Source organism: Pleurodeles waltl, chromosome 8, assembly GCF_031143425.1.
Source record: "Pleurodeles waltl isolate 20211129_DDA chromosome 8, aPleWal1.hap1.20221129, whole genome shotgun sequence".
Taxonomy (NCBI): Eukaryota; Metazoa; Chordata; class Amphibia; order Caudata; family Salamandridae; genus Pleurodeles; species Pleurodeles waltl.
In genome coordinates, this window is record NC_090447.1 from 18,199,935 (window position 1) to 18,226,893 (window position 26,959).

The window sequence follows — 26,959 nt, forward strand, 5'->3', positions numbered from 1 at the left end:
GTGTGCCAATCAGAATTGGTACAATTAGTCACTAGCCTGCAGTGACAATGTTAAAAGCAGAGAGAACATGAACACTGAGGTTCTGGTTAGCAGAGCCTCAGTGATACAGTAAGGCACCACACAGGGAACACATATAGGCCACAAACTTATGAGCACTGGGGTCCTGGCTAGGAGGATCCCAGTAACACATATCAAACACACTGACAACATAGGGTTTTCACTATGAGCACTGGGCTCTGGCTAGCAGGATCCCAGTGAGACAGTAAAAACACCCTGTCATACTCACAAACAGGCCAAAAGTGGGGGTAACAAGGCTAGAAAGAGGCTACCTTCCTACACCCAAGCACATATGCTTTGCAGAACTGCTACTTGCACACATCCCGAGCATACACAGAACCAGATCAGGAGGACAGGGGTTCTTTTACATGGCTCCCAAAGCATGGAATGGCCTCCCACTCCACATCAGAGCATCCTCCTCTTTTCTTGACCTCCATAAGAAGCTGAACCCCTAGCTTTTCAAATAACTGACCTACCATAGGCCAGGCTAGACACACACACATCTGTTCAGTGCCAGTATACCCTTGCGGTGATAGTGCGCTTTCCAAATGCACATGATATTGGAATGTGACTGAGGACTCCAAGATGGTGAAAGTAAGGGTTGGAAACCACAGCAACTTGTGGATTTAAGCATAGTTTATGGTCAAAGCGTAGGCCCTGGTTGTACACTGTTCCCACAAGGACCTTCCTGTGAATGCAGCCAGTTGAAGGAACTTCACAAAGGAGTGGTGATGTCGATCAATAGAATCTTAATTTTTGAAGGGTTGAGTTTTCGAAAACTGGCAGAATTCAGCCTTATCACTGCCGCTAAATAAGTGGTTACGTTTGTGATTGAAAAGATTGTAGGAGGCTGGCCCGGCTTGTAGTAGGTACCAAGGGGTACTTGCACTCTGTACCAGGTCCAGTTATCCCTTATTAGTGTAGAAGAGGTGTTTCTAGCAGCTTAGGCTGATAGAAGGTAGCTATAGCAGAGCAGCTTAGGCTGAACTAGGAGACATGCAAAGCTCCTACTATACCACTGGTGTCATATGCACAATATCATATGAAAACACAATACACAGATATACTCAAAATAAAGGTACTTTATTTTTATGACAATATGCCAAAAGTATCTCAGTGAGTACCCTCAGTATGAGGATGCCAAATATACACAAGATATATGTACACAATACCAAAAATATGCAGTAATAGCAAAAGGAAGTAATGCAAGCAATGTAAAGTTACAGTAGATTGCAATAGGAGCACATAGGTATAGGGGCAACACAAACCATATACTCCAAAAGTGGAATGCGAATCACAAATGGGCCCCAAACCTATGTGAGCTTGTAGAGGGTCGCTGGGACTGTAAGAAAACAGTGAGGGTTAGAAAAATAGCCCACCCCAAGACCCTGAAAAGTAGGTGTAAAGTGCACCTATATTCCCCAGAGAGCACAGAAGTCGTGATAGGGGAATTCTGCAAGGAAGACCAACACCAGCAAAGCAACCAAAGTGGATTTCCGGACGAGAGTACCTGTGGAACAAGGGGACCAAGTCCAAGAGTCGCGACAAAGTCGAGAGTGGGCAGATGCCCAGGAAATGCCAGCTGAGGGTGCAAAGAAGCTGCCACCGGATGGTAGAAGCTGTGGATTTCTGCAAGAACGAAGAGGGCAAGAAACTTCCCCTTAGGAGGATGGATGTCCCACATCGTGTAGAAGCTTGCAGAAAGACCACAAACAAGCCTTGCTAGCTGCAAGGGTCGGTGATTAGGGTTTTTGGATGCTGCTGTGGCCCAGGAGGGACCAGGATGTCGCCACTTGGATGAGGAGACAGAGGGGGCGCCCAGCAAGTCAGGGAGCCCTCACAGAAGCTGGCAGCACCCGCAGAAGTACAGGAACAGGCACTTCGAAGAGGAGTGAACCGGAGCTCACCCGAAGACACAAAAGGGAGTCCCACGACGCCGGAGGACAACTCAGGAGGTTGTGCACTGCAGGTTAGAGTGTCGGGACCCATGCTTGGCTGTTCACGAAGGAAATCCTGGAAGAGTGCACAGGAGCCGGAGCAGCTGCAAATCACGCGGTACCCAGCAATGCAGTCTAGCGTGGGGAGGCAAGGACTTACCTCCGCCAAACTTGGACTGAAGAGTCACTGGACTGTGGGAGTCACTTGGACAGAGTTGCTGAGTTCCAGGGACCACGCTCGTCGTACTGAGAGGGGACCCAGAGGACCGGTGATGCAGACTTTTGTTGCCTGCGGTTGCAGGGGGAAGATTCTGTCGTCCCACAGGAGATTTCTTCAGAGCTCCTAGTGCAGAGAGGAGGCAGGCTACCCCCGGAGCATGCACCACCAGGAAACAGTCGAGAAGGCGGCAGGATCAGCGATACAAGGTTGCAGTAGTCATCTTTGCTACTTTGTTGCGGTTTTGCAGGCGTCCTGAGCAGTCAGCGGTCGATCCTTTGGCAGAAGGTGAAGAGAGAGATGCAGAGGAACTCTGATGAGCTTTTGCATTCGTTATCTAAAGAATTCCCCAAAGCAGAGACCCTAAATAGCCAGAAAAGGAGGTTTGGCTACCTAGGCAAGAGGATAGGCTAGCAACACAGGTAGGAGCCTATCAGAAGGAGTCTCTGACGTCACCTGCTGGCCCCCTGGGAGGTGCAGGTCAGGGGAGTGGTCACTCCACTTTCCTTTGTCCAGTTTCGCGCCAGAGCAGGGCTGGGGGATCCCTGAACCGGTGCAGACTGGCTTATGCAGAGATGGGCATCATCTGTGCCCATCAAAGCATTTCCAGAGGCTGGGGGAGGCTACTCCTCCCCAGCCATGACACCTTTTTCCAAAGGGAGAGGGTGTAACACCCTCTCTCTGAGGAAGTCCTTTGTTCTGCCTTCCTGGGCAAAGCCTGGCTGGACCCCAGGAGGGCAGAAACCTGTCTGAGGGGTTGGCAGCAGCAGCAGCTGCAGTGAAACCCCGGGAAAGGCAGTTTGGCAGTACCCGGGTCTGTGCTAGAGACTCAGGGGATCATGGCATTGTCTCCCCAATGCCAGAATGGCATTGGGGTGACAGTTCCATGATCTTAGACATGTTACATGGCCATGATCGGAGTTACCATTGTGACGCTATACATAGGTAGTGACCTATGTATAGTTCACCCGTGAAATGGTGTCCCCGCACTCACAAAGTCCGGGGAATTTTCCCTGAACGATGTGGGGGCACCTTGGCTAGTGCCAGGGTACCCACACACTAAGGGGGTCATTACAACATTGGTGGTAAAAGGCGCTTACCGCCGTGCAGAAGACTGCCAATACACCGCCGCGGCGGAATCCCGCCACAGCTATTATGACACACATCTCGGAATCCGCCGAAATTCAGACACCCACACAACTCCGCCACATCAAAGGTCAGTGTTAAACTGGCGAAAACAAATCCTCCACCTCCACGCCAACAGAAACACGCCCATGCTATTACCACCCACGAATCCACGCGGCAGTCTTTCAACCGCGGTATTACATTGGCGGTACACATCGCCACACTCAAAATACACACACATCTCCAAAACACCGCCACATTGGACAATTCCAAATACACACACCTGATACACATACAAACAACACTCCCACACACCCAATACAATATAAAACACACACCCACATCACCCACAAACCCCTACGACCAGAAATTTAGACGAAGGCCAGAGAGACAGCACAGCAAAGACAACCCCACCATACAGAGGCACACAACACCATCACCCACACAACATCCACGCAAAAAACACCACACACCACTACACATCACCACACACATCAACACTCACACCGCCCCACACATCACACTCACCACCCCATGGCACGCCAAAGACACCCCCGCTTTTCTGAGGAGGAGCTCCGGGTCATGGTGGAGGAAATTGTCCGGGTAGAGCCACAGCTATTTGGCTCACAGGTGCAGCACACATCCATAGCCAGGAAGATGGAGCTATGGCGAAGAATAGTGGACAGGGTCAACGCTGTGGGACAGCACCCAAGAAATCGGGAGGACATCAGGAAGAGGTGGAATGACCTACGGGGGAAGGTGCGTTCAACGGTCTCCAGGCACAACATCGCGGTTCAGCGGACTGGCGGCGGACCCCTACCTCCTCCCCCACAACTAACAACATGGGAGGAGCAAGTCTTGACCATCATGCACCCTGAGGGCCTCAGAGGAGTCATTGGAGGAATGGAGACGGGTAAGTCAAATCTTAACTATCAGATCCCCCACCCTACCTGCATGCTATCACACACCCCCACCCTCACACCCTCCCATATCACCCCAACTCCTCACTAATGTACTAATAACACAAACTACACATCCCAAAACCAAGCCCTGCATGACACAACTAAGCATGGACACCCATCACCAAAGCATGGCCACTGCACATACCCATAACAACCCCCTAACCATCATCACACAAGCCCGTACACAGGAATGCTTGCACTGGGGTACACGCACACCCACCCATTGCACACCATCACACACACACATGCAATAATCATGCTCTTATGCCCCTGCAGGATCACGAAGGACCGTCACCACATCCAGACAACTCCACTCCACCCACAGAAGAGGCCCACAGTGACGATAGCAGCTCTGCCCTACTGGAGCCTGATGACCAGCCCGGACCATCGTGGGCCTCGGGACAGTCGGTTCCCCTTGCACAGGCACAGCCCAACACTGACCTTCCACCCTCTGGTAACACCAGCACAGCACCCACCCAGCGGGCCCAAACCTCCGTACACAGGACAGGTGAATCAGCGGTGTGTCCACCACTACAGGGAACCCAGGATAACCCACCACCCCAACAACAACATGGACCTGGGGGCAGTGGTAGTGGGCTCACGGTCCAGGGGACGGAGGCACAGGAACACAGGGGAACTGGGAGGGCTGCTGTGCGACAGGGGGCGGACAGGCCAAGGGAACCTACTCTCCACGAGGCCCTATCCTCCATCATGGGAGCATACCACCACTCCCAGGAGACGATGGCGACGGTCCGGGTCAAGTTTCAGGAGAACCAGCGCCTGCAGGAGGACCAGTATTTGGGGTTCAGGGAGGAGCTCAGGACCATCAGCTCCGCCTTGGGCACCATCGTAGGGGTGCTGAAGGACATACAGCAGACCATGAGGGACACCGTTGCATTACAAGGGGCCCCTGACACTAGCATGGACGATGAACTGCCCACCACCTCTGCCGGCACTAGTGGACATGAGGCCCCGCCACAGGACCACCACACCAGCACCCCACCCCCTGCAGACGGAGAACCACCCCGCAAGCGGTCCCTGAGAGCCAGGAACAGGACAGAGCAAGATGGCAAGACCCCCGCCAGGAAATGAGACCACCCTGATTGTCCCCCCACTGTCCCACTTTGTTACCCTGTCCATACTTAAACTGCCCCAGCTCCACTTCCTATGCCCATATGGGCAGTGCACCTGTGAGACTAATAGACTGGACTCTGCCATGGACATTCCTCCGCCATCACCATCACCATTTTACAACCCCCCTCCATTTTTGAGCACTTCAATAAATACCCTTGAAACACAAAACAATCTGGAGTCAGTCTATGATTTGGTAAAATGTATTATCTATGACAGTGTCAAAATGCGCTGTTAGATGTAAAGGCAACATACCAATGTCGCACATCACAAGTCCTTGAAGGATGCAAGCAGATGACACACGTTGGTAACCACACCTGTGAAACCGTAATGGAAAGAAACAACTCAGTTACCAAATAATCCCATGAAATTACACACAGGATAGAGGAGGACGTGTGACAGTGAATGTAATGGTAAAAATGTTCTCACCTGTGTGTCACTGGAAATATTGCTGTATGACTGACTCCCTGTTGTCGTTGTCTTCTTCCTCAGCTTCCTCCTCATCACTGTCCACAGGCTCCACAGGCTCTGCAGCTGCCACAACACGTCATCTGGGCCATCCTCCTGCAGAAAAGGCACCTGGCGTCGCAAAGCAAGATTGTGAAGCATCGAGCAGGCAATGATGATCTGGCGCACCTTCTTCGGTGAGTAGAATAGGGAACCACCTCTCAAATGGAGGCACCTGAACCTGGCCTTAAGGAGGCCGAAGGTGCGTTCGATCACCTTCCTAGTCCACCCATGGGCCTCATTGTAGCGTTCCTCTGCCCTGGTCCTGGGATTCCTCACTGGGGTCAATAGCCAGGACAGGTTGGGGTAACCAGAGTCCCCTAATAGCCACACACGGTGCCTCTGGAGTTGACTCATCATATCAGGGATGCTGCTATTCCGCAGGATGTAGGCATCATGCACTGAGCCAGGGAACATAGCATTAACCTGGGAGATGTACCGGTCTGCCAAATATACCATCTGTACATTCATGGAATGATAACTCTTCCTGTTCCTGTACACCTGTTCACTCCTGTGGGGGGGGACCAGAGCTACATGGGTCCCATCAATGGCACCTATGACGCTGGGGATATGTCCAAGGGCATAGAAGTCACCTTTCACTGTAGCCAAATCTTCCACCTCAGGGAAAATTATGTATCTCCTTACGTGTTTCAGCAGGGCAGACAACACTCTGACAATACGTTGGAAAACATAGGCTGGGACATCCCTGATGCCATGGCCTCTGTTGTCTGAAATGACCCACTTGCAAGGAAATGGAGCACTGACAGCACCTGCACGTCAGGGGGGATTCCAGTGGGATGGCGGATTGATGACATCATGTCTGACTCCAACTGGGTACATAATTCCTGGATTGTGGCACGGTCAAACCTGAAGGTGACGAGTAAATGTCGCTCCTCCATTGTCAACAGGTCCACCAGCGGTCGGTACACCGGAGGATTCCGCCATCTTCTCAAATGTCCCAGCTGACAGCGTCTAGGAAGGACAACAGCGACGATCAAGTCAATTTTTATCCCTTCCTGTATGTGTGGTTAGTGTAGGCCTAGCTATGTGTGACGCAGAAGTAAATGAAGCCATGTGGGCCCCTGAAATGGCGGCTGCCTGACCTCTAACCTGGGACAATGGGATTGTGGGGTAACTGCGTTGGTGTTGCACACCGTCGCGGTAGGCGGTCATAGACCGTGGCGCAATGCTGCATTGGTTAACATTGGACCCTATGGGTCCCAGGAGCCAATGAACAGGTGCGCCGGCGGTGATGATACGCACCACCGCGGACGTGACCGCCATTTTCTATCTGTTCAATCACTAGATACCTGATCTTCGACAGGAGAGGACCTACACTGCAAGTGCTGCTGTGACCTCGGTCTGGAAGAGACAATGGCTGCTGTGTCTGGGGAAGGGCCCCTGCCTTCACTGCTCAGGAGTTGGAGAAACTGGTAGACGGGGTCCTCACCCAGTACACGCTACTCTACGGTCCTCCAAACCAACAGGTTAGTACACAGGGAGCACGTTGTATGGGTTAGGCCTGGGTGGAGAGGGCTGGTTGTAAGAGGGAAGGGGGAAGAGTTCAGGGAACATTAATGCATGTGAATGAATGTGCCACATGGCTAGGGTAGGGAGGGGGGCAACTCACATTGACGGTGCAGTTGGTAATGACTTCTCTTCTTCCCTTGTGCATGTCATGTAGGTCAGCGCCCACCAGAAGAAGGACATTTGGCGTGCCATCGCCAAGGACGTCCGGACCCTGGGGGTCCACCAGAGACGGGGCACCCACTGCTTGAAAAGATGGGAGGACATTCGCCGCTGGAGCAAGAAGAAGGTGGAGGCTCAGCTGGGGATGGCCTCCCAACGTGGGAGGGTTGCCCGTCACCCTATGACCCCACTGATGTTCAGGATCCTGGTGGTGGCATACCCGGAGTTGGATGGGCGCTTGAGGGCATCACAGCAGACACAAGGGGGTGAGTACACTCTCAATCTGCATACTTTGCGCGCAGTGGAGGGGTCTGGGTGGGGGAGGAGGCCTGTGGGTGTACCTTGGCCAGGCAGAAAAACATAGACTAGGCCCCTCCGTAATGCAGGCCATGTGGCACTCCACCCCACCGCAGTAGAGTGCAAAGTACAGGTATAGATGCCCCTGTGGCATCCATGTGTGCAGATGTCCACCATAGCCATGTAGGCCAGATCCCAGAAATTGTATCTGCAGAGGCCAGGAGCACGGCGTAGTGCAGGGGGCTGCTGTGTCTGTATTGTCCGCCAACGGTAGCGGTATGCCATGCACTCAACCTGTCTATTTTCTGTCCCCCCCCCCTTTTTGTGGTCTACCTGTTCTTTTGTGCATCAGCATCATCAGGCGGAGGTACAGTGGCACCGGAGCAGGAGGGAGCTGCATCCCACATGGCCATGGAGGGCCACACCACGGACTCAGAATGCACCAGTAGACGGAGGGCGAGGGGAGCTTCACGTCGGCAACCGGATAACCAAGCAGCGACACAGACTCGTCCGCCGATGTGAGCTCCCTTGTGGTGGAGGGACCATCTGTGCGCCCTACTTCTACAGGTACAGCCGCCACCTCCCCTACCAGCACCGCTCCCCCAGCGGCCCCTCAGCGTTCGCCCCGTGCCCGCTTACCCAGGAGGGTCGGCATCACCTTCGCTCCAGGCACCTCAGGCCCTGCCCCAGTCACCCCTGCTGTCCTCAGTGAGGAGGCCATTGACCTCCTCAGGTCACTCACTGTTGGGCAGTCTACCATTGTGAATGCCATCCAGGGTGTAGAAAGGGAGTTGCAACATGGTAATGCATTCCTGGAGGGAATTCATTCTGGTCAGGCTGTCCTTCAGCGAACCCTGCAGTCTCTGGCCTCAGCACTGATGGCAGCCATCGTCCCTGTGTCTAGCCTCCCCTCTCCAACCTCCTCCACCCAGACCCAATCCCCTGTACCCCAGCCCATCCCAAGCACACCTACAGACCAGCATGCACACAAGTCAACACAGAAGGGAAGCTCAGGCAAACATAGGTACCACACAACCCACAGGCACACACACAAGCATCACCCACATGCAGACACAGCAACACCCACTGCCTCCACTGTGTCGCCCTCCTCCTCTTCTCCCTCCTACCTCCCAGTATCGTCTACACTCTCACCTGCATGCACTACATCTACAGGCACTAGGACTCGCACCAGAACACCCAGCACCACACCCCGCTCACCTGCACTCACCACCTCCACTCCCATTTACACTTCCCCTGTGTCCTCTCCCAGTGTGTCTGTGACGCCCCCTCCCAAAGTACACAAACACGGGCACCCACACACCCAACATCCATCCACCTCACGACAGCCTCCAGTACCTGCACCTGCACCCAAAACACCTAAAGTGACACCTCCTACAACCACCTCCTCTTCCTCCACTCCCAGGCCCCCTCAAACTACCCATCCCAGTGTTCGTCAGAAACTGTCCCTCTGTAAAGTTGACCTTTTTTCCCCCATCCCCCCCTCCAATTCATCAGTCCAGTCGTAGCTCCTCAGCCAAAAAGCCTCCAATACCAGTGGTGCCTGTTCAAGGTGTGTGGAGTGCACCGGCCACCAGGGCAGGCAGTGTGACCCGGAGCCAAGGCACTGGTAGCCCCCCCCCCCTGTAAAGGCTCTGAAATTGGAAAGTGGCCGACGGGACCCTGTGAAGACTCCTGGAGGCAAAACAACTCACAGGGGCCCCAGAGGGATTGCAGAGTCAGCTGTGACTCCTCCAAAGGTGGGGAAGGGCCAGAGGAAGTCTGCACAGCCTGGTGTGAGCATCACGGCGGAGAAGGGCGGCATCCTTCCCGGCGGTCGGGACGCCACCGCCAGCACCGTCGTCACTGGTCCAGAGACCACCGCCAGAGTCAGTGCCCAGGAGGGCCCAAGTATCGTCACTGGTCAGGAGACCACTGCCACCGCCAGAGTCAGTGCCCAGGAGGGCCCAAGTATCGTCACTGGTCAGAAGACCACCGCCAGAGTCAGTGCCCAGGAGGGCCCCGGCTGCCACAGCCCCACTGGGCAATGAGGGAACGTCATGCCACACACCAATGCCCAGTCCAGGGAACGTCATGCCACACACCAATGCCCGTTCCAGAACCGCCATGGCAAAGCACCGATGAACAGTCGAGAGACCGCCATGGCAAAGCACCGCTGAACAGTCCAGAGACCGCCATGGCAAAGCACCGCTGAACAGTCCTGAACCGCCATGGCAAAGCACCGCTGAACAGTCGAGAGACCGCCATTGCAAAGCACCGCTGAACAGTCCAGAGACCGCCATGGCAAAGCACCGCTGAACAGTCCTGAACCGCCATGGCAAAGCACCGCTGAACAGTCCTGAACCGCCATGGCAAAGCACAGCTGAACAGTCGAGAGACCGCTATGGCAAAGCACCGCTGAACAGTCCAGAGACCGCCATGGCAAAGCACCGCTGAACAGTCCTGAACTGCCATGGCAAAGCACTGCTGAACAGTCCTGAACCGCCATTGCAAAGCACCGCTGAACAGTCCTGAACCGCCATGGCAAAGCACCGCTGAACAGTCCAGAGACCGCCATGGCAAAGCACCGCTGAACAGTCCTGAACCGCCATGGCAAAGCACCGCTGAACAGTCCAGAGACCGCCATGGCAAAGCACCACTGAACAGTCCAGAGACCGCCATGGCAAAGCACCACTGAACAGTCCAGAGACCGCCAAGGCAAAGCACCGCTCAACAGGGCATGCACCGGGGAAGAATGAAAAGACCGCCACATCAAGCATCGTCATCCCATGTGCAGGTGGGACAGTGACGCGACAGAAACTTTCACGGGGAGACTAATCCAGTCTGGGCACCAGTCCCCCTCCAGAGCCAGTGGAGGCTGTTATCTACTTGCGAAACTGTGGCTTTGCACTCCCCAGGATGGTACAGTGGGCAAGCCACCCACTGTATAGACTTGAGAGACTGTGGCTTTGCACTCCCCAGGATGGTACAGTGGGCAAGCCACCCACTGCAGAGACTTGAGAGACAGTGGCTTTGCACTCCCCAGGATGGTAAAGTGGGCAACCCACCCACTTTAGAGACTTGAGAGACTGTGGCTTTGCACTCCTCAGGATGTAACAGTGGGCAACCCACCCACTGTAGAGACTTGAGAGACTGTGGCTTTGCACTCCCCAGGATGGTAAAGTGGGCAACCCACCCACTGTAGAGACTTGAGAGACTGTGGCTTTGCACTCCCCAGGATACATCAATGGGCATGGAGCCCCGTCGTGGATCTGGCTTTGCACCCATCCAGCTGAGGTGCCCCCCTTCCCCCTGAGGTGCCTGTTATATTTCTATCTGATGCCCCGGCAGTGTTCTCTCCGATTGTGGACAGGTATCTTTTGTGGGCCTCACCCATGCATTTTTGGACTAGTGGTGCACGGACATTGAGATGTGCATATCTGCACTACTTCTCGTAATATATATAGTTTTGAATGATTTTATAATATATCTGTATATTTTTGAAAAATGTATATTGATACATTACAATGTTTGAACTGATTTTGTTTTGTCTTTGCATTCTTCCGGGGGGGTTGTGGGTTGTTACTGTGATTTTTGTAAATGCATTGGTGTGTGTGTTGTAATATGCGAGGGTGGGTGTGGGGGTGTTTCGTGTGTGTCCCCCTAACTTTTGCCTTCCCCCTCCCCTATGTCGTAGGTGCAGTACTCACCGTTGTCTTCGCCCGCGCCGGCGTTGCTCTTCGTAGATGAGTAGGAATACAAGGGCCGGTAGAATATGTAATTTCGGCTCCATGGAGTCCTCCTTCCTCGTGGGATGTGTTCAGGTGAGCGTTTTCCCATTGCAGTAACTATTTCCGCCGTGTTTTTGTCCATGGTGAATCCGCCCCGGAAAAGGTGGCGGATTGGTAGGTTGTGATACTATGGGCGGTACATTGTCTTCCGCCTGTCTGTTGGCGGTGACCGCCGCGCTGCTTGTCTGTACCGCCGTGGCGGTCGGAGTGTTAAAGTGGCTGTCAATGTTGGCGGTTTCCCCACGGTCATAATTCCCTTTTTTTGTCCGCCGGCCTGTTTGCGGTTTTACCGCACCTTTAACACCGTCCACCAGGGTTGTAATGACCCCCTAAGTATCTTAGCACCCAACCTTTACCAGGTAAAGGTTAGATATATAGGTGACTTATAAGTTACTTAAGTGCAGTGGTAAATGGCTGTGAAATAACGTGGACGTTATTTCACTCAGGCTGCAGTGGCAGGCCTGTGTAAGAATTGTCAGAGCTCCCTATGGGTGGCAAAAGAAATGCTGCAGCCCATAGGGATCTCCTGGAACCCCAATACCCTGGGTACCTCAGTACAATATACTAGGGAATTATAAGGGTGTTCCAGTATGCCAATGTGAATTGGAGAAATTGGTCACTAGCCTGTTAGTGACAATATGTAAAGAAGATAGAGCATAACCACTGAGGTTCTGGTTAGCAGAGCCTCAGTGAGACAGTTAGGCATCACACAGGGAACACATACATATAGGCCACAAACCTATGAGCACTGGGGTCCTGGCTAGCAGGGTCCCAGTGACACATAACAAACATACTGACAACATAGGGTTTTCACTATGAGCACCAGGCCCTGGCTAGCAGGATCCCAGTGAGACAGCAAAAACACCCTGACATATACTCACAAACAGGCCAAAAGTGGGGGTAACAAGGCTAGAAAGAGGCTACTTTCTCACACAACCCCCCCCAAACGAAGGCCAATAAGGCTAACCTTGGCCAGTTGAGACTTTATTGTCTAAGTTGTGATAAGTAGAGAGTAACTCTGCAATAGACTGGTTACTCCCTTTCATCATCCACTATATGGTTACTTCCCTGTAGGGATGTAAACCACCCTGTTTGAAGTTTTTTAGCTAAGCAACAATGTGAAGATATATTTTCAGAGTTTCTATCAGTAAGTTTTATTTTAGAACAGTGGGAATTGTCCACTGGACCTATTTCTAGTGATGAGAATGCCAGACAGGGATGCTGTCTCAGTAAATCCATAGCTGGGCAAAAACGTTGTCCATATGGCTGGAAGAGAGAAGAGGGATGCTGTTTCTCTTTATTTGGAGCAGGGCAGGGATGCTGTCCTATGAGCTCCACACTAGGGCAGGGTTGCTGTCCTAAGTGTTGTGAGGCAGTGCAGGGTGCTCTTTTTCTAACCAATATTAGTTATCCCACAGAGAGGTACTTTTACCTCAGGGAATACAGCTATGTCAGCTGATAATTCCCTTGGAACAGGTGCCACCGCAGGAGAGGTTTCTCCTACCACAGGAATGATATCCTGAGTGGAAGGGTGGTTAGGGGATACTGTGATACCCTTTTTACCTGTTGTTGGAGAGGGATCCTGAGTTTTCAGGCCTTCTTCTCTCCTTTGCTTTTTCATTTCAGTAGAAATGAGAGGGAACAATTCCTCAGGGATACCCAGCATGGCTGCATGGATATAAAACTCTACCTCAGCCCAACCTGAGGTCTCTAGGTCATTACCTAAGAGACAGTCTACAGGTAAGCTAGGTGACACTACCACCTTCTTAGGGCCAGTAACTCCACCCCAACTAAGCTGAACTATAGCTAAGGGAAGAAACTTAGTGGAGTTATGGACATCAATAATATTGTACTGTTGTCCAATGATGTGTTGTTCAGGGGCTACCAGGTTTTCAGTCACCAAAGTAATACTGGCACCTGTGTCCCTGTAGGCCTGGGCCTCAACACCATTTATTCAAACTGTCTGCCTGTACTTATCCATTGTAAGGGGACAAGCAGCCAGTGTGGCAAGGCCAATGCCACTAGGTGTGACAGAAACTGTCTTGGGACTGACTACCCCAGTTTCTATGATGGACCCATAAGTGAACCCAACTACACCCTTAGTTTGACTGTTGCCAGCAGTCCCACCACTATTACCACGACTGCTAGGGGCACTAGAGCTTGATGTATTAGTGGTGGTAGGCTCAGGGGGTTTACCTGGACAAGACTTATCCCCTGGCCTATGGCCTTTATTTTTACACACAAAGCACCAAGGCTTTTTAATGTGTGTAGGTTGTGAAGAAGAAGAGGAAGAATTTGTTTTATCCCCACCCCCTCAAGAGTGTTTAGGATTTGAAGAAGGATCTTTGGTTTTACCCTTATTCCCATGCTTATCCTGAGATTTCTCACCATCTTTCTTCTTGCCATCCTTGTCACCACCTGTATGAACTTTTCTGTTCACTCTTGTTCTGACCCATTTGTCTGCCTTCTTTCCCAATTATTGAGGAGAGGTCAGATCTGAGTCCACTAGATATTGGTGTAACAAATCAGACACACAGTTATTCAGAATATGCTCTCTCAGAATCAGATTATACAGGCTTTCATAGTCAGAAACTTTACTGCCATGTAACCACCCTCCAAGGCCTTCACTGAATGGTCAACAATGTCTACCCAGTCTTGTGAAGACTCTTTTCTGGTTTCTCTGAACTTAATCCTGTATTGTTCAGTGGTTAAGCCAAATCTATCCAAGAGTGCATTCTTTAAAACTGTAAAATTATTGGCATCACTTTCCTTCACAGTAAGGAGCCTATCCCTACCCTTTCCACTGAAAGATATCCATAGGATAGCAGCCCACTGTCTTTGAGGGACCCCCTGTACCACACAGGCCCTCTCAAGTGCAGCAAACCAATAGTTAATGTCATCCCCCTCCTTGTAAGGGGGAACTATCTTATGCAGATTCCTAGAATCATGCTTTTTCACAGGATTACTATCAGGAATATTGCTGCTGCCACCATGGGGTCCAAACCCCAACCGCTGTCTCTCTTTTTCTAAGTCTAAAGATTCCCTGTCTAGAGCCAGCTGTTGCTGTTTAAGCTTCAGCCTGGACTCTTCCACTCTAAATCTATTGAGTTCCCTTTCTAACAGTCTGTCATCAGGGTGGGTGGGTTGGGAATGCTTTGACACAGAAGAATGATGTGAATGAACAGAGGGAGACCTGTCCCTAACAGTTGGTACCCTAGCAACCTGGCCTGCAGGAATATTATCCCTACTTTGATGTGAGCTCACATTACTACCAGCTATGCTAGGTGGTCTGCTAAGGGGCAGGTTGGGAAGGTCACCCTCTAACACTCTTACTTGGGGTGCCCCTGAGTCAGAGTGTGAACCATCTCCTAACTTCTCAATGGATGTGCCAGCTAAGGCCTTATCATTCTTAATAAGCATGTTGGATAACAATTCTCTAGAGGGATTCTTTCCCACCCCTAAACCTCTATCAATGCAGAGACTCCTTAAACCCTTCCAGTTAAGGTGGTCATAAGCTGAGCTGACCAAGGTAGTTGAAGTTTCTACATCAGACATGATAGAAGAAAGGTTTAGGGACAGATAAAAGAGAGAAAAAGTTTCAGGACTTTTTAAAGAACAGAAAAAAAACATTTTCAACTTTTTGAAACTTTTGGAAAGTTTAGGAGTACTTTTCAGCACTTAGCAAATAGTGTAAGAGAAGAAAAGCAAAACTTTTTGGTTAGGTGTACATACACTGAACTTGTTTTGTATATTATTCTCTTATGAAAAGTACAAAATGACAAAGTGGTAAGTAGTTGCAAGTACTTATCCCACTGCTGCACAACCAATGTAGGAGGCTGGCCTGGCTTGTAGTGGGTACCAAGGGGTACTTACACTCTGTACCAGGTCCAGTTATCCCTTATTAGTGTAGAAGAGGTGTTTCTAGCAGCTTAGGCTGATAGAAGGTAGCTATAGCAGAGCAGCTTAGGCTGAACTAGGAGACATGCAAAGCTCCTACTATACCACTGGTGTCATATGCACAATATCATAAGAAAACACAATACACAGATATACTAAAAATAAAGGTACTTTATTTTTATGATAATATGCCAAAAGTATCTCAGTGAGTACCCTCAGTATGAGGCTGCCAAATATACACAAGATATATGTACACAATACCAAAAATATGCAGTAATAGCAAAAGGAAGTAATGCAAGCAATGTAAAGTAACAGTAGATTGCAATAGGAGCACATAGGTATAGGGGCAACACAAACCATATACTCCAAAAGTGGAATGCGAATCACGAATGGGCCCCAAACCTATGTGAGCTTGTAGAGGGTCGCTGGGACTGTAAGAAAACAGTGAGGGTTAGAAAAATAGCCCACCCCAAGACCCTGAAAAGTAGGTGTAAAGTGCACCTATATTCCCCAGAGAGCACAGAAGTCGTGATAGGGGAACTCTGCAAGGAAGACCAACACCAGCAAAGCAACCAAAGTGGATTTCCGGACGAGAGTACCTGTGGAACAAGGGGACCAAGTCCAAGAGTTGCGACAAAGTCGAGAGTGGGCAGATGCCCAGGAAATGCCAGCTGAGGGTGCAAAGAAGCTGCCACCGGATGGTAGAAGCTGTGGATTTCTGCAAGAACGAAGAGGGCTAGAAACTTCCCCTTTGGAGGATGGATGTCCCACGTCGTGGAGAAGCTTGCAGAAGTGTTCCCACGCAGAAAGACTGCAAACAAGCCTTTTTGGCTGCAAGGGTCGCAGTTAGGGTGTTTGGATGCTGCTGTGGCCCAGGAAGGACCAGGATGTCGCCACTTGGATGAGGAGACAGAGGGGGCACCGAGCAAGTCAGGGAGCCCTCACAGAAGCAGGCAGCACCCGCAGAAGTACCGGAACAGGCACTTAGAAGAGGAGTGAACTGGAGCTCACCCGAAGACACAAAAGGGAGTCCCACTACGCCGGAGGACAACTCAGGAGGTTGTGCACTGCAGGTTAGAGTGTCGGGGACCCAGGCTTGGCTGTGCACAAAGGAAATCCTGGAAGAGTGCACAGGAGCCGAAGCAGCTGCAAATCATGCTGTACCCAGCAATGCAGTTTAGCGTGGGGAGGCAAGGACTTACCTCCGCCAAACTTGGACTGAAGAGTCTCTGGACTGTGGGAGTCATTTGGACAGAGTTGCTGAGTTCCAGGGTCCACGCTCGTCGTGCTGAGAGGGGACCCAGAGGACCGGTGATGCAGTCATTTGTTGCCTGCGGTTGCAGGGGGAAGATTCCGTCGTCCCACGGGAGATTTCTTCAGAGCTCCTCGTGCAGAGAGGAGGCAGGCTACCCCCAGAGCATGCACCACCAGGAAACAGTCGAGAAGGCGGCAGGATCAGTGATACAAGGTTGCAGTAGTCGTCTTTGCTACTTTGTTGTGGTTTTGCAGCCGTCCTGAGCAGTCAGCGGTCGATCCTTTGGCAGAAGGTGAAGAGAGAGATGCAGAGGAACTCTGATGAGCTCTTGCATTCGTTATCTAAAGAATCCCCCAAAGCAGAGACCCTAAATAGCCAGAAAAGGAGGTTTGGCTACCTAGGAAGGAGGATAGGCTAGCAACACATTTAAGAGCCTATCAGAAGGAGTCTCTGACGTCACCTGCTGGCACTGGCCACTCAGAGCAGTCCAGTGTGCCAGCAGCACCTCTGTTTCCAAGATGGCAGAGGTCTGGAGCACACTGGAGGAGCTCTGGGAACCTCCCCTGGGAGGTGCAGGTCAGGGGAGTGGTCACTCCCCTTTCCTTTGTCCAGTTTCACCCCAGAGCAGGGCTGGGGGATCCCTGAACCGGTGTAGACTGGCTTATGCAGAGATGGGCACCATCTGTGCCCATCAAAGCATTTCCAGAGGTTGGGGGAGGCTACTCCTCCCCAGCCCTGACAACTTTTTCCAAAGGGAGAGGGTGTAACACCCTCTCTCTGAGGAAGTCCTTTGTTCTGCCTTCCTGGGCCAAGCCTGGCTGGACCCCAGGAGGGCAGAAACCTGTCTGAGGGGTTGGCAGCAGCAGCAGCTGCAGTGAAACCCCGGGAAAGGCAGTTTGGCAGTACCCGGATCTGTGCTAGAGACCCGGGGATCATGGAATTGTCTCCCCAATGCCAGAATGGCATTGGGGTGACAATTCCATGATCTTAGACATGTTACATGGCCATGTTCGGAGTTACCATTGTGACGCTATACATAGGTAGTGACCTATGTATAGTGCACGCGTGAAATGGTGTCCCCGCACTCACAAAGTCCGGGGAATTTGCCTTGAACGATGTGGGGGCATCTTGGCTAGTGCCAGGGTGCCCACACACTAAGTAACTTAGCACCCAACCTTTACCAGGTAAAGGTTAGATATATAGGTGACTTATAAGTTACTTAAGTGCAGTGGTAAATGGCTGTGAAATAATGTGGCCGTTATTTCACTCAGGCTGCAGTGGCAGGCCTGTGTAAGAATTGTCAGAGCTCCCTATGGGTGGCAAAAGAAATGCTGCAGCCCATAGGGATCTCCTGGAACCCCAATACCCTGGGTACCTCAGTACCATAAACTAGGGAATTATAAGGGTGTTCCAGTATGCCAATGTGAATTGGAGAAATTGGTCACTAGCCTGTTAGTGACAATTTGTAAAGAAGAGAGAGCATAACCACTGAGGTTCTTGTTAGCAGAGCCTCAGTGAGACAGTTAGGCATCACACAGGGAACACATACATATAGGCCACAAACTTATGAGCACTGGGGTCCTGGCTAGCAGGGTCCCAGTGACACATAACAAACATACTGAAAACATAGGGTTTTCACTATGAGCATCGGGCCCTGGCTAGCAGGATCCCAGTGAGACAGCGAAAACACCCTGACATATACTCACAAACAGGCCAAAAGTGGGGCTAACAAGGCTAGAAAGAGGCTACTTTCTCACAAAGATGTTGATAGGGATTTAGCAATGTTAGCCAACCGTCTCTTAGGTGTTGGTGATTGGAGATATGTTTGTGGCTGTGAATGTCCAGGAGGAGTCTGGATAGAGGACATGCCAAAGGCTGCAAGTTAAAGTTAAACAGGAGTGCAGAGAGTATTGCCCCACAGGATTACCACATTTTAAGTTAGTAGGTGTTATATAGTCTTTTCATCATGTACCGATGATCAACAGTGCCAAAGGCTGACAAAAGATTAAGTAAAATCAATTCCCCCAAACCCACTGTACTCCTTCTCTTGTCACAGATCATCCAGGATGGATAGAATGAACAACGTGGGACCTGTAGTGGACTGAAAATTGCTAGGTGGCTCAAACAATCCATTTTCCTCATTAGAACATTGTTGCCTGGCCTAAACTGCTTTCTGAAGGATTTCTTCTGAACATAGTTGTAAGGAGCTGTGGAGAAAGTTGCTCAAGTCTTTTTCTTCCAGATTAGGCTTCTTTGAGGAGTTGTGTAATATTGACTGCTTTCTGACTCAACCAATATCACTGGTATCAAAAGAGCTGTTAAACAGCATTGAATGAGCATTGGTTATTGCTGGAGCGGCTCCCTTCACTGGGTCAGCCAAGCAAAGTTCTTTAGGGAAGCCATCGATCTACCCAGGTGTCATCATATTATCTAGCAGAGAAGTACCTATATGGGAGGAAAGATATGTTCAGTGTTTTTTGTCTGATATGAAGTTCATATGATGAGGCTGTTTACAGGAAACATAGGGATAGGGCATTATACAAATTTTCTGAGGGTTGAAAATGAGATTGAAGTACTCATGGATTTGTACATGTAGTATAATTTCTCTAATCTTCTTTCCAAATGCTGTTTGCATGTTCAATCTTCAATCTGTGATTGCTTGCTTTAGCCTCTGTGACCCAAAATAAACTTTTTTGAGCTGAACTGTATATGCATGACCGGTCTTCGTAGAATAGGTTCTTCCTCATGCTCACCCAAGACTGTGGTGCAGCCACCTGTTGCTCTGTTGTTGACATGGTGTAGACCAGGCTTCTCCAATGATTAGCTCGTGGGCTACTGGCAGGTCTTGAGCAGCCTATAAGTAGCTCTCCTAGGTGCAGACTGGCCTGCTAAAATAGAAACCTTTGGTTGATTGAATTCATATATGTATACTAAAATTAAAAGCAGTGCATTTGAGATGAAAACATGTGCACTCTCAGAACTCATTAGCTGATATTTAATGTTCCAAAATATGTTTAAAGATTATGGGGGTCATTACGACCCTGGCGGCTGGCGGTAAGGTGCCGGTAACACCGCCAACAGGCTGGCGGTGCTCCGCCATCAATTATGACCGTGGCGCAAAAGCCACGGCCATACCGCCGGCCACTACAATTTACCGCCAGGTTTCCGCCTGGCGGTCATAATCCCCAGGGCAGCGGTGCAAGCACCGCTGCCCTGGGGATTATGAGTCCCCAACCGCCAGCCTGTCCGTGGCAGTAAACACCGCCATGGAAAGGCTGGCAGTAAGGGGACTTGGGGTGCCCCTGGGGGCCCCTGCACTGCCCATGCACTTGGCATGGGCAATGCAGGGGCCCCCAGGCATAGCCCCGTCGCACATTTCACTGCCCGAATTTCGGGCAGTGATTTGCGCGATGGGTGCTACTGCACCCGCTGCACATCAGCATTGCCGCCGGCTTTATTACGAGCCGGCAGCAATGTTGATGTGACATTTCCGCTGGCCCAGCGGAAATGTCATAATAGGGAGCCAGGAATACCGCCGGCAATGGCGGTATTCTGCCTCCTGCAGCCTCGGCGGTCTTCTTGCAAGACCGCCGAGGTTGTAATGACCCCCTATATATCAATGATAAATCGTGTGTCATTAGAGTGAAATATTAATAATATTACCTTGGTGCCAAAGGCATTACAACTATGGGCCTGATTACAACTTTGGAGGAGGTGTTAATCCATCCCAAAAGTGACGGTAAAGTGACGGATATACCACCAGCCGTATTACGAGTCCATTATATCCTATGGAACTCGTAATACGGCTGGTGGTATATCTGTCACTTTACCATCACTTTTGAGACGGATTAACACCTCCTCCAAAATTGTAATCAGGCCCTATGACTGTTATGGATTACCCATGTGGAAATATTGCACATTGACAGCCCCCATCTCCAGCTGGTCAGGTGAAAAAACCCTTCTGCCTGATTCCACTATTTATTCCATATTATTTACCTGCTTTGGTACCAGTCTGTCTGCCAAACCTCAATGCAGTCATACAGTCTGTGTGAGTTTACAGTGTTTACTTTGAGGGTGGTCAGTCATTAGGTTAGTCACATTTGTTACAATGTGTGCACCCTCCACCATCTTGTGTGTGTTCAGCTACAGCTCCCATATCAAAGGGATCACACTGAACCCAATAACCTCAAATATGCCTTATACTGTTAAAGCAGGAGTAAGTGATGGGAAGGTGGGACTGCAGGTATGATCTCTCACTTCTCACAGCAAAGTCTGGTCTCTTTGCAGACTCTTAGAAAAAACACAGCAACCTTAGACTATTGTACAAGCTTAAAAGAAGCTGTTGTTCATGCACAGTGTTTGTGTGGTCTTTGATTCCCCTGTCTTCTCATTGCAGGCTGGATGCATTCTGGCTATCCTGTTATGTGCCAAGTGCAATCAGTAAAATACATCATAGACCTGGAGCACATTAAAAGTTTTGGAACATGGAGTCCCCTCCATGAGTTGGGGCACCATCAGCAATGATGGGGCTGGAATATCACACCTAATGCTACAGATGCCACTTGCAACCTCTGGTCTGTCTACGTGAGTGAAAAGGTGTTGGGGGTCCCAAGGAGCAAAGCTCACGAGTCCCTTAAGCCAGAAATCCGAAAGGAAGCCATCAAGAACTACATCAGGAATGGGGCCAAGCTGGAGGACTGGACTGTCTGGACGGCTCAGGAGACATATCTGCAGGTGAGCTTTGGGGAGAAATAGGAGGCATAGGGGGTGATTCTGACCTCAGCGGTAAAAGGCCCTTCCCGCCGGTCAGAAGTCCGCCATTCTACTGCCGTGGCCGCGGTAAACCGCCACGGTCATTCTGACCACCAACTGTCAAACCGCCAAAAACCCGACATCCACGGAAGGCCGCCTCATCAGCGGGTGGCGTAAAACTGGAGATAACCAAACCTCCACCGCCACGCCAACACAAACACGCCCATGCCATTCTGACCCACGAATCCATGCGGCGGTCTTTCAACCGCGGTATTCCATTGGCGGTACAAACCGCCGCGGTCAAAATACACACACCTTTACAAAACAGAGCCACATTGGACAATTCCAAATACACACACCTGATACACAGACACACACCACTCCCACACACTCAATACTATATAAAACACACACCCACATCACCCACAAACCCCTACAACCAAAAATATCTGAGAGAAGGCGCAATACACTGAGAGAGAGCACAGGGAACGCAAAGCACAACACACACAGGAACACAACATCATCACCCACACCACATCTACGCACACATCACCACACATCACCACGCACATCACCACAAACACCACCCCACACCTCATCCACACCACCCCATGGCACCCCAAAGACACCCCAGGTTCTCGGACCAAGAACTCAGGGTCATGGTGGAGGAAATAATCAGGGTAGAGCCCCAGCTCTTCGGCACACAGGTGCAGCACACCACTATAGCAAGGAAGGCTGAGCTATGGCAAAGGATCGTAGACAGGGTCAACGCTGTGGGACAGCATCCCAGAAATCGGGACGACATCCGAAAGTGATGGAACGACCTATGGGGGAAGGTGCGCTCCATGGTGTCGCGACACAACATCGCTGTGCAGAAGACTGGTGGCGGACCCCCACCCATTCCACCCCAATTCACAGAATGGGAGCAAGAGGTAGTAAACATCCTGCATCCTGAGGGCCTCGCTGGAGTACACGGAGGAATGGACTCTGGTAATTCGATTCTCAACTACTTAACCCCCCCCCCCAATCACCAGCATGCCAACCCACAACCCCACCCTCAACCCCAATCTCAAACCCCCCAGCACACATCCTCCCTGCCATTGTCCCACCAGCACAACCCACCCTAAACAACACCAACCCCTGAATGCCAACACAAACCATAGACATCCATCACCAATGCATGACCACTGCACAGACCCATCCCCCCCCCCCCAACCACCCTCACAACACCTCCCACAAGAGAATGCCAGCACTGGGGGACAAGGGCACTCACAAAATGCACGCCATGGCACACACAAAAACAATAACCACACTATTTTACCCCTGCAGGGCCCGAACGCCAACGCACCGCCACGGAGGGTCCAGATTTGTCCATCCCACCCCCAGAACAGGCCCCCAGTGAGGACAGCAGCTCTGTCGACCTAGAACCTGATGACCAGCCCGGACCATCGGGGACCTCTGGACAGTCGGTTCCCCACACACAGACACAGGCCACACCAGACCCAACCCCCTCTGGGAACACCAGCACAGCTCCCACCCAGCGGGCCCATGCCTCTGTCTCTAGGACGCGTCAATCAGCGGTGTGTCAGCCACTACAGGGCACCCAGGCTGACCCAACACCCCAACAACAACAGGGACCTGGGGGCAGTGGTAGTGGGCACACCGTCCAAGGGACAGAGGCCCGGGGAAACAGGGCAACTGGGAGGGCTGCTGTGCGACAGGGGGGGGAGGACAGGCCCAGGGAACCCACTCTCCAAGAGGCCCTAACCACCATCATGGGAGCATACCACCACTCCCAGGAGACGATGGCGACGGTACTGGCCAGGTTCACCGAGATCCAGGCACAGCAGGAGGAACGCTACATGGGGTTCAGCAATGAACTCAGGAACATCGGTACCGCCATGGGGACCATAGTCCAGGCCCTCAACCGGATAGAAACCACATTGCGGGACCATTTGGCACCCCAAAGGGCCCCTGTCACTAGCCAGGACCACGAACAGCCTACCACCTCCGCCAGCACTAGTGGACAGGAGGCCCCACCACAACGACAGGCCACCAGAACCCCACCTCCAGCTGAAGAACAACCACCCCGCAAGCGGAACCTGAGATCTCACAGGAAGACAGAGTAGGATGCCAAGACCCCCGCCAGCACAACATACCCCCTGATGTCATCCCACTGTCCCACATTGTCACCCTGTCCAATCTTGAACTGCCCCTGCTCCATCCTTCCACAGGCATATGGACAATGCACCTGTGAGACTGAGAACTGGACTCTGCCATGGACAGTACTCCACCTCCTCCCATCACCGTTTTAATATCATGTACCAATATCTAGCACAAAAAATAAATCACTCATTGCACTGAAATCATTCAGGAGTCAGCCTGTATTTTTTACAAATGTATTACACATTAATGTTCAATAATGGTCAGTCAATTTATGAAGACAACATACCGATGTCAATAACCATTAGTCCATGGGCTAACCAAGCAGAAGTCACGCAGTGGGTCATACAGCACTGAAAAGGGAAGGGAAAAACAAAAATCAATTAAAAAGAACTGGGGGGAAATACACAAAGTAGAAATGCAGGAGCCTTTAAGTAAATGTTAAATGGCGTGGGTGATTCTTACCTATGTGCTACTGAAAATACTGTTGGATGACTGTGTCCCTGTTGTCTGTGTCGTCCCCGTCGTCTTCCTCCTCTTCACTCTCCACAGGCTCCACAGCTGCGACAACACCACCATCTGGACCATCCTCCTGCAGGAAAGGCACCTGGCGTCGCAATGCAAGATTATGAAGCATACAGCAAGCCACGATGATCTGGCACACCTTCTTTGGTGAGTACATGAGGGATCCCCCTGTCATATGCAGGCACCGAAACCTGGCCTTCAGGAGCCCAAAGGTCCTTTCTATGATCCTCCTAGTTCGCCCATGGGCCTCATTGTACCGTTCCTCTGCCCTGGTCCGGGGATTCCTCACTGGGGTCAATAGCCAAGGCAGGTTGGGGTAACCAGAGTCACCTATTAGCCACACACGTTGTCTCTGTAGCTGTTCCATCACATAGGGGATGCTGCTATTTCGCATGACATACGCGTCATGCACTGACCCTGGGAACTTGGCATTTACATGGGAGATGTACTGGTCAGCCAGACCACCTGCACATTCATAGAATGGTAATTTTTCCTGTTTCTGTACACCTGCTCATCGTCTTTTGGGGGTACTAAAGCCACATGGGTCCCATCAATGGCACCAATGATGTTGGGGATATGTCCAAGGGCATAGAAATCACCCTTCACAGTGGCCAAATCAGCCTCCTCAGGGAAAACAATGTAGCTCCGCATGTGTTTCATCAGGGCAGACAACACTCTGGACAAAATCTTAGAAAACATAGGCTGAGACATCCCAGATGACATGGCCACTGTTGTCTGGAATGAGCCACTTGCCAAAAAATGGAGGACTGACAGAACCTGCACCAGAGGGGTAATTCCTGTGGGTTGGCGGATGGGGGACATCAGGGCTGGCTCCAGCTGGGCACACAGTTCATGTATAGTGGCTCGGTCAAGTCGGTATCTAAGTATAATATGGCGTTCTTCCATTGTCGACAGGTCCACCAGCGGTCGGTACACGCGAGGATTCATCCTTCTCCTCGCAAGTCCCAGCGGACGGTGCATAGGAAGGACAACATGGAGCACAGAGTCAGGCAAACCACAGGTACGTACACACAGCTTGCACAGTAAAAGAATCGCAATGCATTGAAAGGCGTGTATGTGTGGCAATGCAAGGCCTAGGCCTGTGTGACGCAGTTGAAATTAAGCCATGTGGGCCCTTGAAATGGCGGCTGCCTGACCTGTGAAGTGGGACAATGGGATGTGAGGTCAATGCGCTGGCGTGGCGCACCGCGGCGGTAGGCGGTCGAAGACCGCTGTTCGAAGCCGCATTGGTTAACATTGAAGCCTATGGGTTTCAGGAGCCAATGACGATGTGCGCCGGCGGTCCCCTCCTTTAGGCATGGCCCTGTGCCCCCGCCCCCCACCTCTGTAGGGTGCCAAGTACAGCTATCCATGGTCCAGCATCACACATGTGCGCGTTTGTTGTCCCTAGACCTGTTGTCCTAGTCAGAAGTACTGAGTAGTGTACCCCGATTGCGCGGCTTAGTGCATGAGGCTCCTGTGTCTGTCCTCTCCGCCAACGGTGTTGACATTGCATGCACTCAACCTGTTCTTTGTTTTTCTCCACCCACCCTTTTTCTTCATCTTCTTGTGCATGTGTGCATTAGCATCATCAGGTGGAGGAGAATTGGCATTGGAGCATGAGGGAGCTGCAAGTCACAAGGCCCCGGTGGGCCCTGGAACAGACACCGAGGGCACCAGTGATCCGGAGGGGAGCACCACAACGGGGACCGGTGGTGACACCAGCGACACCGACACGTCCTCGGAAGGGAGCTCCCTAGCGGTGGCGGCAACATCCGTGCCCCCCGCCTCTACAGGTACAGCCGCCACCCAGCGCACCAGCACCGCCCTCCCAGCAGACCCTCAGCCTTCGCTCCGTGCCCGCTCGCCCAGGAAGGCGGGCATCTCCTTCGCCCCAGGCACCTCAGCCCCTGCCCCTGTCACCCCTGCTGCCCTCAGTGAGGAGGTCATTGACCTCCTTCAGACCATCATTGTTGGGCAGACTACCCTTTTGAATGCCATCCAGGGGGTGGAAATGGAGGTGCATCGGAGCAATGCCTACCTGGAGGGCATTCATTCGGGTCAGGCTGCCCATCAACGATCGTTCAATTCTCTGGCCTCAGCACTGACGGCAGCCATTATCCCTGTTTCCAGCCTCCCTCTTCTTACTGCCTCCAGCCTGTCTCTGTCTCCTGTTCCTCAGCCTATCCCATCCACACCATCAGACCAGCCTGCACACACCTCAACACCCAAGGGCAGCTCATCCAGACACAAGCACCACAGAACCCACAAGCATTCACCCAAGCAACACCCAGATGCAGACATTCCAACAGTCACTACCACCTCTGTGTCCCCCTCCTCCTCGTCTCCCTCCTCCCTCCCTGTGATGTCTACACTCACACCTGCATGCACACCACCATCAGCCAGTGCTTCCATCACCACCACACCCTCCAGTACAGTCCGCACACGTGCAGTCACCACCCCCCACTACCATTTACACGTCCCCTGTGTCCTCTCCCACTGTGTCTGTCACCCCCTCTTCCAAGACACACAAACGCAGGCAGACACCCACCCAACAGCCATCCACCTCACGACAGCCTCCAGCACAAGCACCTGCACCCAAAGACAGCACACCTGACTCTCCTACAACCACATCCTCTTCCTCCACTCCCATCACC

General features: G+C 51.6%; 1 pseudogene; it reads left to right on the forward strand.

Moving 5' to 3' along the window:
* The window catches only part of LOC138249304 (TRPM8 channel-associated factor 2-like), a 133,702-nt pseudogene that overhangs the window by 64,827 nt on the left and 41,916 nt on the right, over positions 1–26,959 (forward strand).